The sequence below is a fragment of the Heterocephalus glaber genome, unplaced genomic scaffold (assembly GCF_053883595.1).
Source record: "Heterocephalus glaber isolate CG9 unplaced genomic scaffold, H.glaber_assembly_v1.0 deba00000818, whole genome shotgun sequence".
In the NCBI taxonomy this organism is placed as follows: domain Eukaryota; kingdom Metazoa; phylum Chordata; class Mammalia; order Rodentia; family Bathyergidae; genus Heterocephalus; species Heterocephalus glaber.
The window spans coordinates 19630324-19651756 of NW_028258164.1; the positions used below are offsets into that span (position 1 = coordinate 19630324).

At 38.4% G+C, this 21433-nt stretch overlaps 1 long non-coding RNA gene across 4 annotated transcripts in view; it reads left to right on the forward strand.

Moving 5' to 3' along the window:
* Positions 1-21433, forward strand: part of LOC147828986 (uncharacterized) — a 37476-nt gene that overhangs the window by 426 nt on the left and 15617 nt on the right. For 3 of the 4 annotated variants that reach the window (XR_015449968.1, XR_015449970.1, XR_015449969.1), the window contains exons 2-4: positions 1213-1290; positions 6504-6624; positions 20327-20404. This is a non-coding gene — a long non-coding RNA (uncharacterized LOC147828986). Of the gene's footprint in view, positions 1-1212; positions 1291-5808; positions 5888-6503; positions 6625-20326; positions 20405-21433 lie in introns of all 4 variants that reach the window. The other variant, XR_015449971.1, reaches the window with a different exon arrangement.

Below are 21433 nucleotides of genomic sequence, written 5' to 3' on the forward strand. Positions count from 1 at the left end.
CGGAAGTTTTTTTAAAGTTGAGGGAAAACATTAAATGGTCCGTTTGAAAAGACCTAGCCCTAGCCAAAGTAAAACTGACAAATCTATCCAGGACCAGGGTATAAGCAACCAATGTTTTAAATTTGGAAGGTAGGGGCCAGGGGTTAGCACAACGGTGCCGCACCTGCCTGGCAAGCGCAAGGTCCTGAGTTCAATTCTTGGTACCAAAAAAAAAAAAAAAAATCAATGGTTAAAAAATGTCAAAGGTTCTCGGAAAGAATAAAAAAATTCAAAAGGAAAAATTATATAAGGCTTTGGTTGAGTGTCACAGGGTAGAGAACTCACAAGACTCTCACTGTGCATGTGTGTGTAATAGTGTGTAATATTTTTAAGGGGAAACCAATGATTATCAAGTCATGTATGAAAGCCTCAATTAATTATACAAGAGATAAGAAACTCCCTCCCTCTGATAAAATTAACTCCTAGATGCACTACAAATATCTGAAAGATTAATAAAAATTTTTGAAGTACCGGTGCATGGTAGAAGTCCTGATGGTGAGGATAACATTGAAATTAGGATGTAAGTCCAAAACGACTATTTTAAATGTTTTAAAAGCATTACAAACATTAAAACTCAGCAGTTTGCCATACTAATAAATGTCTGGACGTGCACAGGCACCACTTTGAGCACCTCGTGTAATGGTAGAGGCCAAAGGTAACTTACATTAATCTCATGATGTCTCAATAAATTGAGTATTAAAATATTTATATGTTTTTTTCTGAAGTATGTATACTTTTTTTGGTGGACTATAGGTGAAAACATTATGTTGTACACTTTAAATATGTATAATACAAACATGAATGTTTCTAAGAACTTTTACTTGTGATTGAAACATTTTAACTATATGAAAGACATTTAAAAATACACACATATATGCAATTCCAGTATCTCAGTGACATAATTTCTCATTTGTTTGAAATCTTTTAATATTTTTATCCATATGAACATATTGCTAAGTTGATAAAACTATATTTTATGCACTTATACATTTTACAGATTTTGTAACAATAATTTGGAACTATGCCTCCTTTTTCACTTTTTTGTAGAATTTTTAAGAGCTGTGTTACATCCACTGTATTTGTATATTACATGCTTTATTTCTTCATTTTCTTATTACTAGATGCCAGTGCTATTTTTCGAAATTATAAATAACTCTGCTCTATGCCACACAGAGGGGTGCCTATAATCCTAGAATCAAGAGGCTGAGACAGGAGGATTTTGGAGAGTGCAGCGCCAGTCTGAGCGACATAGTAAGTATAAGGTCATTTTAGATTACATCACAAGATCCTATCTCAAAAAACAAAGCAAAGAGGGCCAGGGATTTAGCTCAGTGGTTTCACCACCTGCTGTGCAAGCACAAGGACCCAAGTTCGATCCCTGGTACCAAAACAAGACAAAACAACCAATCCAACTTCCCAGGTTAATTTGGGCCAGGGATTTAGCTCAGTGGTTTTGCCACCTGCTACGCAAGCACAAGGACCCTAGTTCAATCACCAGTACCAAGAAACAACAACAAAAAAGCAAAGAAACAAAAGCTAAGTCTGCTTTGAGTATATTTTTGTATATGGATTTTTCTCTTTTAATATTTTCATACTTCTTTTATTCCAAGGTATACATATTCTTTTATTGTGTATCAAGTAACATTTTAGTATATTTGGTTTTTCCTTTTTAAACATTATTGAATTGATATTAAATTTTAAAGTTGAGACTTAGAATTGGAGAAATAGAGCAATCCTAAATATAAATTTGGACTAGGGGGTTTACTAAGTCAAACAAGTTTATGATACTTGATAAGTATATTCAAAATGTCACCTCAAAATGTTTTGCCAGTAACATCAGCATGGGTGTGTGCTGTTTTCCTATAGCTTTTCCAGCATATGTATTTTCCTGATTTTTAATAGCTTTAATAGATGTCAATTATTTCCTTATTATTATTTGACTTAATTTAACTAGTTTACCCTGTATGTGAAAAAGCTATGGATGTAAAGAGAACAAAAGACAAAATTTGAAGTCATTTAAAACATCAGATACAAACGCTTTGATGTCTAGTCGGTAACTTTGTGGAGAAAAAGTCAGAGTTCTTGGCTCTTATCTTTCCATATGTTACATCTGTTCCTCTGCCACATGCAAAACTGGAAGAATTCTGGACAACTGCTTTATAAAATCAAAGAAACTTTAGCTAGATGAACCAATAAGAATCATCTGGTTAGGGGCCAGGGATTTAGCTCAGTGGTTCCACTGCCTGCCTAGCAAACACAAGGTCCCAAGTTTGATCTCCAGTACCAAAAAATATATAAATAAATAAATAAAAGAAGAATCATCTGATTAAACCATTCATTTTAATAAGATTAAGTAAAAACCCATTGAGATTCAAATTATTCAAGATTTTTCAATTAGTAGGTGTCAGGGTGCAATTTAAGACCAAGGTTCCAGACCTTTCTATGAGACATGCTGCCTTTCTGATGCAAATTCCCCCATCTGGGGGCTAATCATGTACCTACAGTTGTCCTTGACATTTAGGCTGAGAAGTGTAAAATTTAGGCTTAGCATACTAATTCTTACTAAATCAAATAAGAGAGTGAATTTCTGTGGTCTTGGACTTATGAGTATAAAGCCAAACCTATATCTGAATAGGTGGCACAAAATGAGAAGCACATTTCATGAACTGTCTTTAATAGGCTTATGCAAAGAATTCTGCAGAAGGTGTCTTAAGCATAGTAATTCAAATTGCAGGTGATTAAATCCTCTGGAAGACTGGATCATCATGATCTTGAATTTTTTCTTGCTGTTGATTGTCTTGTTACCTATTACCTATGAGTTTGTTCACCATTTCTAGACCAAATGAGGAACTGAATTTTACAACTGAAGAAAAGCACACTTTTATCCTATCACCTTTATCATGGCATTTTTCAATCTTTCTTGTTTATAAAATGTTCCCACAACCAGTAACACGAGTCTCAGACTTTAATAATCTTTGACAGCAAAAGTCATACTTCAGATTCAAGCCCAGCTTCCGTGGTGTAAGCTCAAATCAGCAAAACTGCAGAAAACTGTCATTCCTCAAATTATTTCCCTGTTTCTGATGTCCCCAGGTTAGTGCCTAATGAATATTCAGGCCCAGTCACTTTTGACCCCTGCCTTTTTGTCTTTCTTCTGGACAGTAATGCTGCTGGATATCACTGTCTTCCCCTGATGACCACTGATGAGTCATCCTATTATGGTCTCCAAGCAAGGTCATTCCTTCTCCAAATTCCTCATATCTAAAATGTGCTAAAATCATCCACTTTATCTTGAAAATCAAGGAAAAGAAACTTAAAACAGAATAATTTACAACAGCCAGGAGAATTAGATAGGTTTAGAACTGACACATCCAAACTGAAACTATGACGCCCTGCCTCATTCCCACATCCATCCTTTGGTAGGGAGGCAGATCAGGGAGGCAAGAGACAGGCGACTCTGGGTACCTCCCTACTTTGGGACTGAGGTCCAATTTTTCCCACCTTAGAGAAGGAAGTTCTCCAAACTGTCTCAACCTGGGCCTGGCATTGTTTTACTGCCCTGGAGTGTGTTCTTCCCATGATGACTGACAAAAGAAACATCCATTCTCTTGGGGGTAGTGGAAATCCTGTATTTGCTTCACAGCTTACACAAGATAATCACAATAGTAGGTTGTATATATTCTGAAGTTTGGGCTATACATTCTTAAATTTATGCCTTTACAGGAAAAGAAGTCCTACTCCCTATTGGGTTATCTTGTCCTTTGGGAGCTGCTTTACAACTTTGTAAATGATTGATAATGGATAGAAATGCAAAGCATTTGTTGTTTATAAACACCAAATTATTTCCTGTCTGGCAGAGGAGAGAAGCTCAGTCTCTCTCTCCTATGATGGAAGAGCCAATCTTGTCTCAATTTGCACATTCATTTCACTGTTCTTCCCCTATACATTGGACCCTCAAGATACGACTGGCCTGACATACGAACAACTTGGGTTAACTAGGTTAATGGACCTAAGTCTGCCTTTTGTTATCTATAGTGTGTACCCAGGTAAAAATTCAGATCTCGGCTGTATTGACTTACAACCAACTTGAGTTACAACCAGTCCTTGGAAACCGATTGAGTTTGTAGGTCAAGAGTCCACTGTATTTGTGTCTATTCCTTGTTGTTTTCTTTTTTTTGGTACCAGGGATCGAACCTGAGTCCTTGTGTTGCGCAGCAGGCAGCAAAACCACTGAGCTAAATCCCTGGCCCTTGTGTCTATTCTTTGGATTCTCTTTTAAACTGGTCAATACCTTAACATTTTTCAAATTCATGAGAAGAGTAAAATCTTTAACAAATGTTTATTTTGTATAGGAGAATCATGATTTTATCATTTAAAAATTATCTTTTAACACCATGTATGGGATCCTAAAATATGGTTACTCTTTGCTGCCTTAAATCTAGTTTAATTCTAATTATATTTTCCTATTAATATGAAGAATACAAAGGATCCAACTTGTGGGTATTCTCTCCTAGCATAATACACACACACACACACACACACACACACACATACACACAGTACCCATGCCCATAAACACAACCCCCAAAATAAGCAATAATGGTTATCCATAAAACAGTTGAAAATCCATGTGTAAGAAGCAAAGATTCTCTAGTGCATGGAAGACACAGTTCTGATGATCCATCAGGCAGAATGGGTACTACCTCAGCTGGAATGGTCTATTTGGGTTACTTCCCCATTTTCAGGAGTCCTTCAGGAATGTAGAATAGATGGTTTCTATTTATACCATGGATTTTTCTCGGCACTGTTAACATTTTGGACCAGATGCGTCTTCGATGTGGGAGCAGTCCTGTGCACTGTGGGAAGCTTAGCAGCTTCGCTGGCCTCTACCCATTAGATGGCAGTGTCACATCCCCCAAATGGCTCCAGACACTGCCCTGGCCAAAATTGCTCCACTTGTGAATCCCTGATGTATTTTATTAAAGGACACACAAAATAACTTATCCAATAGAAGAGGCAGGATCTCTCCAAAGACGTGTGTATACTCAATAAACATATATCAGCATGGATGGGTCTCAGTGGTAATGTTGTGTGATCACAGCAAGTTACAGAATGATTTGAACAGCATGACCATATTTATGTAAATTTTAAAATCACAAAACTTACAGTGTATATTGCTTATAGGGCCATGGATGTGGGGTGAAAATCATAAAACCATGAACATGAATAGACACCAATTTAATGAGTTTCACTGCGTTTGGGAAAAGAGGAAGGAAATTAGGATAGGTTATGTTTAAAAGAAAAGTCAACTCTTTCTATAATGTTTTTCTCACTTTCAAAGTAGGTCAAAAACACGACTGCAAATGTTACCTTTTTTTATCTGGCTAACTCATATAGAGACATTGTTATTCTACAAACTTTATTTGACAGGAAAATCTATAAAAAGCTATGAAACATGCAGCTTAAATTTTCTATAGTACTTTGATGCTGTTATTTTTCAATCATCTGTTTCATATTGTTCATATGACTGCTTGCCTTCCTAATTAAGAGTAGCTTTGAATTGGCAGTGTTTTATACAGCAATTTTCTGGTTCAGACTCTAATGACAACCATAATATAAATGTTCTCACCTTATATGTGTGGAGTGCTTTATCTTTTCTCAGTACTCTTACACCTGTCTTCTCATTTTGTGTTCACAATTTCTTTCCCCATCAATCTTAGTTTCAAATCTATTCACCATGTTAATGCATGTTTCATCTTTCTATTGCAGTTACCTTAAGTTTGGGTTACTGACCCTGAGATACCAGATCCCCGGGCAGTTTACATAGGAAGTGACCCACAAAACACCGGTAGGTAAAGTGAGACAGCGAGAGAAAGAAGTTCAGAGGCAGCACGTTTAGAGCAGCTTACTGCTTAGGGCTATTGAGGCTCAATTTGACTCCTATGCGTGAACTCCTATGGATGGCTTTCACAATAGAAAGACACAGTGAGTCATTTGAGATAGAAGTTGGCAAAACCAGCAGTACTTATGATCAGGCCCTTTACAAGAAAAGTTGGCTAACCTGTGCTCTATACCATAAAACTGGGAGAAGCATCCATATTTTCAAGAGTTTTGAGAGTTTCCAGTGTGAAGAAATGTGCAAGAGGGAAAATATCCATAAACATTTCATTTTGAAAGAAGTAGGTTAGGGACAAAATCGTACTTCTATAAGAACAAATATTGATTGTTTGGCCTAATAAATGATCAAGATCCAAGCAGACACTTGAGACGGTTATAACTCTACTATGGAATGAGTTGGAAACAGTTCAGGCTTAGGAAATAGTGATCATTCATTGTGCCAAACAACAACTAATTAAAGATTATGGTAGTAATTAGCCAAGACTATGTTCAGGCTGGGAACAGGAAGAGATAGTGGTTGCCAATAATGACTACAGAAAACTAACGAAGCTTACCTGTCATTCCAGGAGAGGAGAAAACAAAAACAACAAAACTAAAATCCGTGAATGAAAGGGAACATGTAGTGTTCCCTTCCTGTGTCCTCAGGGTGATAAGGAAGACTGAAGAAGGAAAATCTACCTACTGCAGGTAGGTTTAGAAGGTATCTAAAAGTGATAGCTATTTTTGTTAAATTAATAGACTGGTTTTTAGAATTTAGTTTTGCAGAAAAGTTGAGTCAATCATACAGGGTTCCCATAGATTTTCTTCTCCACAGTTTCCCTTAATATTAACATCTTGCATTAGTGTGGTACATTTGATACAGTTAAGGAACCAACCCTTTTATGTGTTTTATTAAGTAAAGACTATAGTTTACATTAAGGTTCACTCTGTGTTGTGTAATTCTATGAATTTTGACAAATGCATAATGTTATATATCCATCCTAATAGTATTGTATGGAATAATTTCTTTACACTGAAACTTCCCTGTTCTTCATATATTTACACTTCCCCTCACATTCGCCCCAAATCCTAATAAGCTAATAACCTGGTGACACCTGTTGCTTTTTATTGTATACCTATATCTATATCTACATCTACATCTATATGTATATGTCCTCGCACTGCAAGGAATTGAACACGGGTCCTCCAGCATGGTAGGCAGTGGTCTACCACTGAGCTCTAAGCTCACTCCCTAGCCCAAGTGCCTGTAGTTTTGCCATTTCAACATGTCATACAGTTGGAGTAATACAGTAGGGAGGAGTTTTAGGCCAAATACTTTCACTTAGGAATATGTACGGAAGGCTTCTCCATGCATCTTCTCCCCTTACAGAAAGTTGAATACAAGAAGCACTGAACTTCATTTTTAACCCTTTTCAATTTTATTTTCAGATCTTATCTCACCAAGTTACCCAAGCTGGCCTCAAACATGTGATGTTCTTGCCACATCCTTCTAAGTACCTGAAGTTAGCAGCATGTGCCACCACACCTGGCTTCTTTGCATGTATATTTCCTTTTGTTTTGTTGCTGATATTCAGTAGTGGAGATTGAACCCAAGGCATTGGACATGCTAGGCAAGCAGGCTACCAGTACACTACATACCAGCCCCTCTTTTTAAGTTGTTATTGCTTTTTGCATTGCTTCATGATATTCCATTGTATGAATGAACTAAAGTTTGTTCATCCGCTCACTTATTGATATCACTTGGTTGTTTCTAGTTTCAGGTGTTTTATTTCTCCAATATATTTTGTAGATTGTATCTTGCAGGGAATTTGTCCATTTCATTGAAATGATCAAATTTGCGACATGGCGTAGCTGACCCACCCCACTGGCCAAGTCAAGCCTTCTACTGGGACCTAGACCTGGTACTCTGTTCTTCTTGACCTGGGGGCAAGCAAGGATGAATGACAAAGAGACGTGACTCACTTTAACTTTGGGCAGCCAGGGGGCTCTGGCCCCTTAGGAGCCCCAGCATCTGGCTCATCTTGCATTTATTCACCTAAACACCGGTACAAGCAATCAAAGTAGCACAAGGTTCATCTGCTTTCCAATATCCACTAGTACATACTCTGGTAAACAACTTAATCTTAGGTGTGCTAGCTTTTCCCTGGAACCCGCAATATGGAGTCACCCTGAGTGCAGCCTTTCTCCTTTGTGCTCAGAGAGGCCAGGTAGGCCTCGCTTCTCTGGTCTCTGACAGCATAGGGTTGTTCAGAATACTGTTAATTATCTTCTTCATTTCGACGAGCTCAGTATTGATGTCCTCTCTTGTTTGTGATATTAGTAATTGACCTCTTTCTCTCTTTGTCTTGATGAGCCTGGTTCGGATTTATCGATTTCATTGATCTTCAAAGAACCATATTCTGCTTTTAGCAATATTTAAAAATTTTTCTATTTTTCAATTGTATTGATTTATGCAATAATTTTTATTGTTTTTTTCTTTTGTTTGCATTCATTTTATTTATTTCTTTATTTGGGTACCGGGGATCGAACCTTGGGACCTTGCACTTGTGAGGCAGGTGGCGGAACCACTGAGCTCTCAATCCCTGGCCCTTGCATTCATTTTCTATTGCTCTCATTTGGGTAGCTTCCTAAAGTGGAAGCTTAGATTACTGTTTCTTTTTTTCTAACACTATGCTTTCAATGTTATCAACTTTCCTCTATGCACTGGTTTTGCTGCCTTCAACATATTTTGATAATTTGTGTTCTCATCATTTACTTTAAAATATTTTAAAGTTTCTTGAGACGCTCCTGGTAGATGTGATTTGGAAGTGTGTTACAGTCTAAATATTTTGGGAATTTTCTAGCTATGTCTCTATTATGGATATCGAGCTTAATTGCATTGTAGTACAAGAACAAACTATGATTTGTTAACATCCGTCCCGTGGCCTAGAATGGGGTCTGTCTTAGTAAACGTTCCCTGTGAGCTTCAAGAGAATGTGTTCTGCTTTGTTGGATGAAGTATTTATGAAATGTCAGTTACATCCGATGAATTGATGGTGGCCTTTCATTCAACTGTGCACTTCCATTTTTTCTTTCAGCTGCATCTATCAATTACTGATTGAAGAGTGTTGAAGTTTCCAACTATAATAAGGGATGTGTCTATTTCTTCTGGTAGCTCTAATGGTCTTCCCCCCCCCCCCATTTTGAGAATCAATTGTTCAGGTGCATATATGTTAAGATTTACTATGCTTTCTTGGAGAGCTGACTCCATTTATCATTATCTAGTACAATGCTTTATCCCTGAATCTTTCTTGAAGTCTGCTTTGTCTGAAATTGATATTGCTAGTTCAGATTTCATTGGGTTGTGTTGCCATGGTATATCATCCTTCTCTATCCTTCCACTTTCACTTGTGTCAAATGGAATTATGTAGACTAGAAAAGCTATACTTGAAGTTTTTTCAAAAGTATACTCTGACAGTCTTTATGTTTAAATTGTTATATTTAGGTAATTCAGATTAACAATAATCATTGATATAGTTCAGTTAATCTCTACCGTGCTTGTGTTTTCTAGTCATGACAGTTTTTCATTTCTTCAAAAATCTTCCCTCGTTTTTCTTTTGTTGCTTTGTTAATTTCTAAATTTTAAGCTCTTTTATTGGTACATTTCAGGTATATGATTCATTTCCACTTATCATTGGGTGTTTGTACCTGTACATGATGTATCTTGGTTCTTATTTTTTTCCCCCATTACCTGTGTGCCCTTCACCCCCTCCACCCTTCCCTATTTACATAGACATCATTTCCATTTATGTTTTCTTTTCTCATAGCTTTTCCTTTCCCTCTTTATCTTTCCCATTCTCCTCCCTTCACCCCTTCGTCTTTGGACCTTTTTTCCTATTTCAAATGATCCATTGTCCATTTTAATCACTTGAACCCTTGTTTACACTATCAGTTTCTCACACTGGCCAAAGTATTTGGTATTTACACATGTGTGTCCTATTTGTTTCCCTTAAGAGCATGTCCTTGATAGACATCCATTTAGCTGTAAATGACTCTAGTTTTTCATACTTTTTCATTCTTTATGGCTTTTATTAAAAACCCGCACATTTTCTTTATCCAGGTTCCAGTTGATGGCCACTTGGGCTGCCTCCAAGCTTTAGCTATTACAAACTGTGCCGCTATGAACGTGGGGTCACATATATCACTGTGGTATGATTGTTTTAGTTCTTTGGGGAAGATACCCGGCAGGGGAATAGCTGGGTCAAATGGGACCTCTAGCCCTAGTTCTTTGAGGTATCTCCGTACTGATTTCCACAGTGGCTGCACCAGTCTACACTCCCACCAGCAGTGGAGAAGGGTTCCTTTCTCCCCACAACCCTGCCAGCGTTTGTGATTGGATGATTTCTTGATAGCAGCCATTCTTTGTGGTGTGAGGTGGAATCTCAGTGTTGTTTTCATCTGCATCTCTTGAATGATGAGTGATGTTGAACATTTTTTCATATATTGGTTTGCTGCTTTTACTTCTTTGAGAAATGTCTGTTCCCTTCAGGTGCCCATGTTTGAATTGGGTCTTTGAATCTGAGGGGTCAGATTCTTTTCAGTTCTTTTCATATTCTAGAGAGTAGTCCTTCTGTCATTTTTCTTGCCTTGTTTCTTTAATGAATACATTTTCTCTCTTCACTTAGCATATCAATTATCCCTTTTAAAAATATTTGTGTGGGGCAAGGATTTAGCTCAGTGGTTTTGCCACCTGCTGCGCAAGTGCAAGGACCAGAGTTCAATCCCCAGTACCAAAAAGAAATATTAAATAAATAAAAGTTTAGAAAAAAAGTTAGTGCTTGGCATAGAGTTTGCAATATATATTTACAGCTTCTCTAAGACCACCAAGTCTAACTTGTTTGTTTCAAATAACAGTATACTGCTTCTCTGGTAACATAGGTGCCTTATAGCGGGGCATTCTCAATTCCCCCGTGCTACTGCTCCCTATGCCAGTGGTGGCAAACCTATGGCACTTGTGCTGCAGCAGGCTGTTTGTATCACTGAAAGCTATGAAAGTTTCACCATCCCTGCCACTGTTGCTGTCACCGATTCCACTCATTCATAAATTCTATGCACCCAATATAGTGTTGCTACTATTACTTTGAGCAGTTATCTAATAGATTAAGAATAAAATGTTCTATTTTACCTTTCTTTATTCCTCTCCAGTGCCCTTTCTTTCTCCCTTCCCTTGTTACTGTCCGCCCCTCCCCACCTCTTTTCCTCCCCCTCTCCTGTCTTTCTTCCTTCTACCTTCCTTAATTCCTTCTTTCCTTTCTGCTTCCTTGGTCTCTTTCTTGTCATATTTGATTTCTATCTCTAAAGAACTTATTGGAACATTTCTTGTCTAGCATATCTGTTGGCATTACATTTCTTCAGTTGTTATTTGAAAAAGACATTTTTCTTTATGTCAGAAATAAAGTTTGGCGTACAAAGAATTTTAGCATTGTACGGATGGGTTATTTGTTTCAACACCTTACATATTTTCCTGCATTCTCTTCTTGCTTACATGATTTCTGAGAACGCTGGTGTAATTCTTACCTTTGTCTTTCCGTAGGTAAGGTCTTATCCCCCTGCTTTTTACAAGATTTTCTTTGTTTTTGATTTTTACACATTGAATTTGATACGTGTACTTATAATTTCTTCTGTATTTACCTTGCTTATTGTTGTAAAGGTTCTTGAACCTGAGATTTGGTGTGTGTCCTTCATTTTAGAAAATTCTGAGCTACTATTACTTCAGTTATTTTGTACGTTCCTCTCTTCTTCTAGAGTTCCCATTATGGGCATGTTATGCCTTTTGTAATTGTCCCACAATTCTTGAACGTTCTGGGGTTTTTTTTTATTCTTTTGTTTTCTCTTTGTCTTTCAGCCTAGGGAGTTTCTATTGACTTATCATCCAGCTCACCGATCTTTTCCCCAGTCATTTCTAACCTGATCATCCTTCAAGGCATTCTTCATTTCTGCCACAATGTTTTCTTGTATCTCCCGTTCCCTTTTGATTGTTTGTTAGAGGTTCTATTTCTTTTTGATTATGTTACTGAACTGTTCTTTTTTATAGGTATTAATTTTAGGGTATAGTAGTTTTTAAAAAGGCTGGTTTTCATTGCGGGATTTTCATACAGGCCTATAACATATTTTGATCATATCTAGCCCCCTATTACCCTGCCTCACACCTACTTCTTCCTCTTCTTTATTCCCTTTCTCTGGTCAAGTAGTGTCCCTCCTGCTTTCATGTCCATTTTTTAAAAATCCATGTACTTATTTTCTGAGTCTGGCTTATTTCACTTAATGTGATGGTCTTTATGTCCATCGGCCACCGGAGGGCAGCAAAGCCCCGTGCTGAGATCAGGCCCTGAGGTTGCCAGGGGCCCCAGCTCTGCCAGGACTTTATGAGGATGTGTAGCATAAAGAGAGTATGTTCGTATATTCGTGCTTATTTCTACCACCTTATTCTCTCTTCCTCTCTCTCTTGCTTTCTCTAAGTAGGCTTGAAGCTTTTCCTTATTTCTTCAGAAGTAATTCACCTCACTGTTTCTTTTTCAGAGAGAGAAGGAGAGAGAGAGAGAGAGAGAGAGAGAGAGAGAGAGAGAGAGAGAGAGAGAGAGAGAGAGAGAGAGAGAGTGTAGGTTTTTCTCAGTAGCCCAGATTGGTCTCGACCTCACAGAGGTGCTCCTGCCTGAGTGTCCGAGATCTGAGATTGGTGGGAAGCACCACCATGCCTGACTTTTCCTTTTCTCTTGCAGTTAGGAGTGATGTATCTGGTTTCTGGTGTTTCCCTAGTGACCGTAGAAATCACACCCTGAACTTTTGCTTGTTCAATTCAGGTCTTTAAATGTCTTGATTCACTTTTGTTTGGAAGAGGTTTAGCTTCCAGGAAAACTGAGAGAATGCCGGGCTGGCACAGCTCAGAGCGAGGGCGGGGACCTAGGCTCCCCAGAGGGCAGAGCATCTCCATCAAGCACTGGGGACTCCTCTGCATAGGAGGACCCTGCCCTTTCCTGTTTATCTGATGGTTTGTTCCTGGGGCCACAGTGACGCCCCGCTGGGATCCTTGCCCTGAGGGCTCCGCTGGGCGCCTGAGCTGAGCTCCGCAGTGGCACAGGCGGGTCTCAAGTGAGCTGTTCGCCGCCCTGGCGCTCTGCCTTCCTGTGGCCCGGGGCCTTTTGCGTCCTGCAACAGGCACTTCCTTCCTTGTCCCGAAGGACTCCCTGGGACCCTGGCTGCGCTGACAGGGACAGTGAATTCCGGGCCGGGCCGGTGCCGGCTTCCCTGTGCCTGGATGCCTGAGCACTCTTATTGCTTTTTTCATTGCTTCATGATGTTCCATTGTATGAATGGACTAATGTTTGTTCATCCACTCACGTTTTGATGTCATTTGGTTGTTTCTAGTTTCTGGCGTTTTATTTCTCCTCTATGTTTTGTAGATTGTATCTTGCAGGGAATTGGTCCATTTCATTGAAATGATCAAATTTGTGACATGGTGTAGCTGACCCACCCCACTGGCCAAGTCAAGCCTTCTACTGGGACCTAGACCTGGTACTCTGTTCTTCTTGACCTGGGGGCAAGCAAGGATGAATGACAAAGAGACGTGACTCACTTTAACTTTGGGCAGCCAGGGGGCTCTGGCCCCTTAGGAGCCCCAGCATCTGGCTCATCTTGCATTTATTCACCTAAACACCGGTACAAGCAATCAAAGTAGCACAAGGTTCATCTGCTTTCCAATATCCACTAGTACATACTCTGGTAAACAACTTAATCTTAGGTGTGCTAGCTTTTCCCTGGAACCCGCAATATGGAGTCACCCTGAGTGCAGCCTTTCTCCTTTGTGCTCAGAGAGGCCAGGTAGGCCTCGCTTCTCTGGTCTCTGACAGCATAGGGTTGTTCAGAATACTGTTAATTATCTTCTTCATTTCGACGAGCTCAGTATTGATGTCCTCTCTTGTTTGTGATATTAGTAATTGACCTCTTTCTCTCTTTGTCTTGATGAGCCTGGTTCGGATTTATCGATTTCATTGATCTTCAAAGAACCATATTCTGCTTTTAGCAATATTTAAAAATTTTTCTATTTTTCAATTGTATTGATTTATGCAATAATTTTTATTGTTTTTTTCTTTTGTTTGCATTCATTTTATTTATTTCTTTATTTGGGTACCGGGGATCGAACCTTGGGACCTTGCACTTGTGAGGCAGGTGGCGGAACCACTGAGCTCTCAATCCCTGGCCCTTGCATTCATTTTCTATTGCTCTCATTTGGGTAGCTTCCTAAAGTGGAAGCTTAGATTACTGTTTCTTTTTTTCTAACACTATGCTTTCAATGTTATCAACTTTCCTCTATGCACTGGTTTTGCTGCCTTCAACATATTTTGATAATTTGTGTTCTCATCATTTACTTTAAAATATTTTAAAGTTTCTTGAGACGCTCCTGGTAGATGTGATTTGGAAGTGTGTTACAGTCTAAATATTTTGGGAATTTTCTAGCTATGTCTCTATTATGGATATCGAGCTTAATTGCATTGTAGTACAAGAACAAACTATGATTTGTTAACATCCGTCCCATGGCCTAGAATGGGGTCTGTCTTAGTAAACGTTCCCTGTGAGCTTCAAGAGAATGTGTTCTGCTTTGTTGGATGAAGTATTTATGAAATGTCAGTTACATCCGATGAATTGATGGTGGCCTTTCATTCAACTGTGCACTTCCATTTTTTCTTTCAGCTGCATCTATCAATTACTGATTGAAGAGTGTTGAAGTTTCCAACTATAATAAGGGATGTGTCTATTTCTTCTGGTAGCTCTAATGGTCTTCCCCCCCCCCCCATTTTGAGAATCAATTGTTCAGGTGCATATATGTTAAGATTTACTATGCTTTCTTGGAGAGCTGACTCCATTTATCATTATCTAGTACAATGCTTTATCCCTGAATCTTTCTTGAAGTCTGCTTTGTCTGAAATTGATATTGCTAGTTCAGATTTCATTGGGTTGTGTTGCCATGGTATATCATCCTTCTCTATCCTTCCACTTTCACTTATGTCAAATGGAATTATGTAGACTAGAAAAGCTATACTTGAAGTTTTTTCAAAAGTATACTCTGACAGTCTTTATGTTTAAATTGTTATATTTAGGTAATTCAGATTAACAATAATCATTGATATAGTTCAGTTAATCTCTACCGTGCTTGTGTTTTCTAGTCATGACAGTTTTTCATTTCTTCAAAAATCTTCCCTCGTTTTTCTTTTGTTGCTTTGTTAATTTCTAAATTTTAAGCTCTTTTATTGGTACATTTCAGGTATATGATTCATTTCCACTTATCATTGGGTGTTTGTACCTGTACATGATGTATCTTGGTTCTTATTTTTTTCCCCCATTACCTGTGTGCCCTTCACCCCCTCCACCCTTCCCTATTTACATAGACATCATTTCCATTTATGTTTTCTTTTCTCATAGCTTTTCCTTTCCCTCTTTATCTTTCCCATTCTCCTCCCTTCACCCCTTCGTCTTTGGACCTTTTTTCCTATTTCAAATGATCCATTGTCCATTTTAATCACTTGAACCCTTGTTTACACTATCAGTTTCTCACACTGGCCAAAGTATTTGGTATTTACACATGTGTGTCCTATTTGTTTCCCTTAAGAGCATGTCCTTGATAGACATCCATTTAGCTGTAAATGACTCTAGTTTTTCATACTTTTTCATTCTTTATGGCTTTTATTAAAAACCCGCACATTTTCTTTATCCAGGTTCCAGTTGATGGCCACTTGGGCTGCCTCCAAGCTTTAGCTATTACAAACTGTGCCGCTATGAACGTGGGGTCACATATATCACTGTGGTATGATTGTTTTAGTTCTTTGGGGAAGATACCCGGCAGGGGAATAGCTGGGTCAAATGGGACCTCTAGCCCTAGTTCTTTGAGGTATCTCCGTACTGATTTCCACAGTGGCTGCACCAGTCTACACTCCCACCAGCAGTGGAGAAGGGTTCCTTTCTCCCCACAACCCTGCCAGCGTTTGTGATTGGATGATTTCTTGATAGCAGCCATTCTTTGTGGTGTGAGGTGGAATCTCAGTGTTGTTTTCATCTGCATCTCTTGAATGATGAGTGATGTTGAACATTTTTTCATATATTGGTTTGCTGCTTTTACTTCTTTGAGAAATGTCTGTTCCCTTCAGGTGCCCATGTTTGAATTGGGTCTTTGAATCTGAGGGGTCAGATTCTTTTCAGTTCTTTTCATATTCTAGAGAGTAGTCCTTCTGTCATTTTTCTTGCCTTGTTTCTTTAACGAATACATTTTCTCTCTTCACTTAGCATATCAATTATCCCTTTTAAAAATATTTGTGTGGGGCAAGGATTTAGCTCAGTGGTTTTGCCACCTGCTGCGCAAGTGCAAGGACCAGAGTTCAATCCCCAGTACCAAAAAGAAATATTAAATAAATAAAAGTTTAGAAAAAAAGTTAGTGCTTGGCATAGAGTTTGCAATATATATTTACAGCTTCTCTAAGACCACCAAGTCTAACTTGTTTGTTTCAAATAACAGTATACTGCTTCTCTGGTAACATAGGTACCTTATAGCAGGGCATTCTCAATTCCCCCGTGCTACTGCTCCCTATGCCAGTGGTGGCAAACCTATGGCACTTGTGCTGCAGCAGGCTGTTTGTATCACTGAAAGCTATGAAAGTTTCACCATCCCTGCCACTGTTGCTGTCACCGATTCCACTCATTCATAAATTCTATGCACCCAATATAGTGTTGCTACTATTACTTTGAGCAGTTATCTAATAGATTAAGAATAAAATGTTCTATTTTACCTTTCTTTATTCCTCTCCAGTGCCCTTTCTTTCTCCCTTCCCTTGTTACTGTCCGCCCCTCCCCACCTCTTTTCCTCCCCCTCTCCTGTCTTTCTTCCTTCTACCTTCCTTAATTCCTTCTTTCCTTTCTGCTTCCTTGGTCTCTTTCTTGTCATATTTGATTTCTATCTCTAAAGAACTTATTGGAACATTTCTTGTCTAGCATATCTGTTGGCATTACATTTCTTCAGTTGTTATTTGAAAAAGACATTTTTCTTTATGTCAGAAATAAAGTTTGGCGTACAAAGAATTTTAGCATTGTACGGATGGGTTATTTGTTTCAACACCTTACATATTTTCCTGCATTCTCTTCTTGCTTACATGATTTCTGAGAACGCTGGTGTAATTCTTACCTTTGTCTTTCCGTAGGTAAGGTCTTATCCCCCTGCTTTTTACAAGATTTTCTTTGTTTTTGATTTTTACACATTGAATTTGATACGTGTACTTATAATTTCTTCTGTATTTACCTTGCTTATTGTTGTAAAGGTTCTTGAACCTGAGATTTGGTGTGTGTCCTTCATTTTAGAAAATTCTGAGCTACTATTACTTCAGTTATTTTGTACGTTCCTCTCTTCTTCTAGAGTTCCCATTATGGGCATGTTATGCCTTTTGTAATTGTCCCACAATTCTTGAACGTTCTGGGGTTTTTTTTTTTATTCTTTTGTTTTCTCTTTGTCTTTCAGCCTAGGGAGTTTCTATTGACTTATCATCCAGCTCACCGATCTTTTCCCCAGTCATTTCTAACCTGATCATCCTTCAAGGCATTCTTCATTTCTGCCACAATGTTTTCTTGTATCTCCCGTTCCCTTTTGATTGTTTGTTAGAGGTTCTATTTCTTTTTGATTATGTTACTGAACTGTTCTTTTTTATAGGTATTAATTTTAGGGTATAGTAGTTTTTAAAAAGGCTGGTTTTCATTGCGGGATTTTCATACAGGCCTATAACATATTTTGATCATATCTAGCCCCCTATTACCCTGCCTCACACCTACTTCTTCCTCTTCTTTATTCCCTTTCTCTGGTCAAGTAGTGTCCCTCCTGCTTTCATGTCCATTTTTTAAAAATCCATGTACTTATTTTCTGAGTCTGGCTTATTTCACTTAATGTGATGGTCTTTATGTCCATCGGCCACCGGAGGGCAGCAAAGCCCCGTGCTGAGATCAGGCCCTGAGGTTGCCAGGGGCCCCAGCTCTGCCAGGACTTTATGAGGATGTGTAGCATAAAGAGAGTATGTTCGTATATTCGTGCTTATTTCTACCACCTTATTCTCTCTTTCTCTCTCTCTTGCTTTCTCTAAGTAGGCTTGAAGCTTTTCCTTATTTCTTCAGAAGTAATTCACCTCACTGTTTCTTTTTCAGAGAGAGAAGGAGCAAGAGAGAGAGAGAGACAGAAATAGAGAGAGGGTGTGTTTATGATATGTTTTCTCTTATATAAGAAACCCAAAATATAACTAAAGAGGAAAATAAAATAAAAATCAGAGGGATAGATCTTTTGCCAAAGAGAAAGTGACCAAGAGATGAATGGAGGAGAGAAAGGATGAAGGGAAATGAATGGAAAATGAATGAAAATGTGTTATGCACATGTACCAACTCCCCATGAGGAATTCAGTCATTATGTAGTGCAATAATGTGCTAATAAAAGTTAATAAAAATGAAAAATGACAGGATAGCAAATTGCAGTGTGTGGTCCTGGGTGGGGTCTTGAATCCGGCAGATAAACTGCCATAAAAACCCCCTCTATTGAAGTTCTCTTACAGCCTAGTTGAACTTGTAGGACTCCACGCGTTGATGTCAAGGCATTTCTTTGCGCCTCCTTCAGTACTACTTCCTGTACATGCGCACTCTTGGGTACCTGCGCCACAATGGGCGTGCGTCGTAAGAATATCCGGGCACTTCCCAACTTGCGCGCACTTTGCGACCGTTAGCAGTACCTTCCCGTGCGGCTGCGGCGCCCGACTGCGGACTGCGGCGGTGGAGTCTCAGTCCTGGGAGGGCTTTGTCAAACTGACGTATGTAAAAAATGTGATTGAGGCCCAGTCCTCCAGACCCCTCTGTACTGAACAAGCTTTGCGGGCTTTGCCTCCTCACGTTTCCGTTTGTTCCTTTCCTTTGGCTGTAGGTTGGAAGGGAGGGAAGTGGCCTGGCCCTCAACAGCACCATGTTATGCTCTCTCCTGGTGGTACAGCTTTCCGCAGGTTCAGACTCAGAGCGGGGGAGGTTTTCCCCAAGACTATGTCCTAGCAGGCTTAGAAAAAGCAAGTAGAGCCACAGAGTAGACATCCAGTGTATGGGTTATTGGCATGTTTAAAAGATTCCAGAACAAACGGAAGTTTTTTTAAAGTTGAGGGAAAACATTCAATGGTCGGTTTGAAAACACCTAGCCCTAGCCAAGGTAAAACTGACAAATCTATCCAGGACCAGTGTATAAGCAACCAATGTTTTAAATTTGGAAGGTAGGGGCCAGGGGTTAGCGCAACGATGCCGCACCTGCCTGGCAAGCACAACGTCCTGAGTTCAATTCTATGTACCAAAAAAAAAAAAAAAAAATCAATGGTTAAAAAATGTCAAAGGTTCTCGGAAAGAATAAAAAAATTCAAAAGGAAAAATTATATAAGGCTTTGGTTGAGTGTCACAGGGTAGAGAACTCACAAGACTCTCACTGTGCATGTGTGTGTAATAGTGTGTAATATTTTTAAGGGGAAACCAATAATGATTAAGTCATGTATGAAAGCCTCAATTAATTATACAAGAGATAAGAAACTCCCTCCCTCTGATAAAATTAACTCCTAGATGCACTACAAATATCTGAAAGATTAATAAAAATTTTTGAAGTACCGGTGCATGGTAGAAGTCCTGATGGTGAGGATAACATTGAAATTAGGATGTAAGTCCAAAACGACTATTTTAAATGTTTTAAAAGCATTACAAACATTAAAACCCAGCAGTTTGCCATACTAATAAATGTCTGGACGTGCACAGGCACCACTTTGAGCACCTCGTGTAATGGTAGAGGCCAAAGGTAACTTACATTAATCTCATGATGTCTCAATAAATTGAGTATTAAAATATTTATATGTTTTTTTCTGAAGTATGTATACATTTTTTTGGTGGACTATAGGTGAAAACATCATGTTGTACACTTTAAATATGTATAATACAAACATGAATGTTTCTAAGAACTTTTACTTGTGATTGAAACATTTTAACTATATGAAAGACATTTAAAAATACACACATATATGCAATTCCAGTATCTCAGTGACATAATTTCTCATTTGTTTGAAATCTTTTAATATTTTTATCCATATGAACATATTGCTAAGTTGATAAAACTATATTTTATGCACTTATACATTTTACAGATTTTGTAACAATAATTTGGAACTATGCCTCCTTTTTCACTTTTTTGTAGAATTTTTAAGAGCTGTGTTATATCCACTGTATTTGTATATTACATATTTTATTTCTTCATTTTCTTATTACTAGATGCCAGTGCTATTTTTCGAAATTATAAATAACTCTGCTCTATGCCACACAGAGGGGTGCCTATAATCCTAGAATCAAGAGGCTGAGACAGGAGGATTTTGGAGAGTGCAGCACCAGTCTGAGCGACATAGTAAGTATAAGGCTGTTTTAGATTACATCACAAGATCCTATCTCAAAAAACAAAGCAAAGAGGGCCAGGGATTTAGCTCAGTGGTTTCACCACCTGCTGTGCAAGCACAAGGACCCGAGTTCGATCCCTGGTACCAAAACAAAACAAAACAATCAATCCAACTTCCCAGGTTAATTTGGGCCAGGGATTTAGCTCAGTGGTTTTGCCACCTGCTACGCAAGCACAAGGACCCGAGTTCGATCACCAGTACCAAGAAACAACAACAACAAAAAGCAAAGAAACAGAAGCTAAGTCTGCTTTGAGTATATTTTTGTATATGGATTTTTCTCCTTTAATATTTTCATACTTCTTTTATTCCAAGGTATATGTATTCTTTTATTGTGTATCAAGTAATATTTTAGTATATTTGGTTTTTCCTTTTTAAACATTATTGAATTGATATTAAATTTTAAAGTTGAGACTTAGAATTGGAGAAATAGAGCAATCCTAAATATAAATTTGGACTAGGGGGTTTACTAAGTCAAACAAGTTTATGATACTTGATAAGTATATTCAAAATGTCACCTCAAAATGTTTTGCCAGTAACATCAGCATGGGTGTGTGCTGTTTTCCTATAGCTTTTCCAGCATATGTATTTTCCTGATTTTTAATAGCTTTAATAGATGTCAATTATTTCCTTATTATTATTTGACTTAATTTAACTAGTTTACCCTGTATGTGAAAAAGCTATGGATGTAAAGAGAACAAAAGACAAAATTTGAAGTCATTTAAAACATCAGATACAAACGCTTTGATGTCTAGTCGGTAACTTTGTGGAGAAAAAGTCAGAGTTCTTGGCTCTTATCTTTCCATATGTTACATCTGTTCCTCTGCCACATGCAAAACTGGAAGAATTCTGGACAACTGCTTTATAAAATCAAAGAAACTTTAGCTAGATGAACCAATAAGAATCATCTGGTTAGGGGCCAGGGATTTAGCTCAGTGGTTCCACTGCCTGCCTAGCAAACACAAGGTCCCAAGTTTGATCTC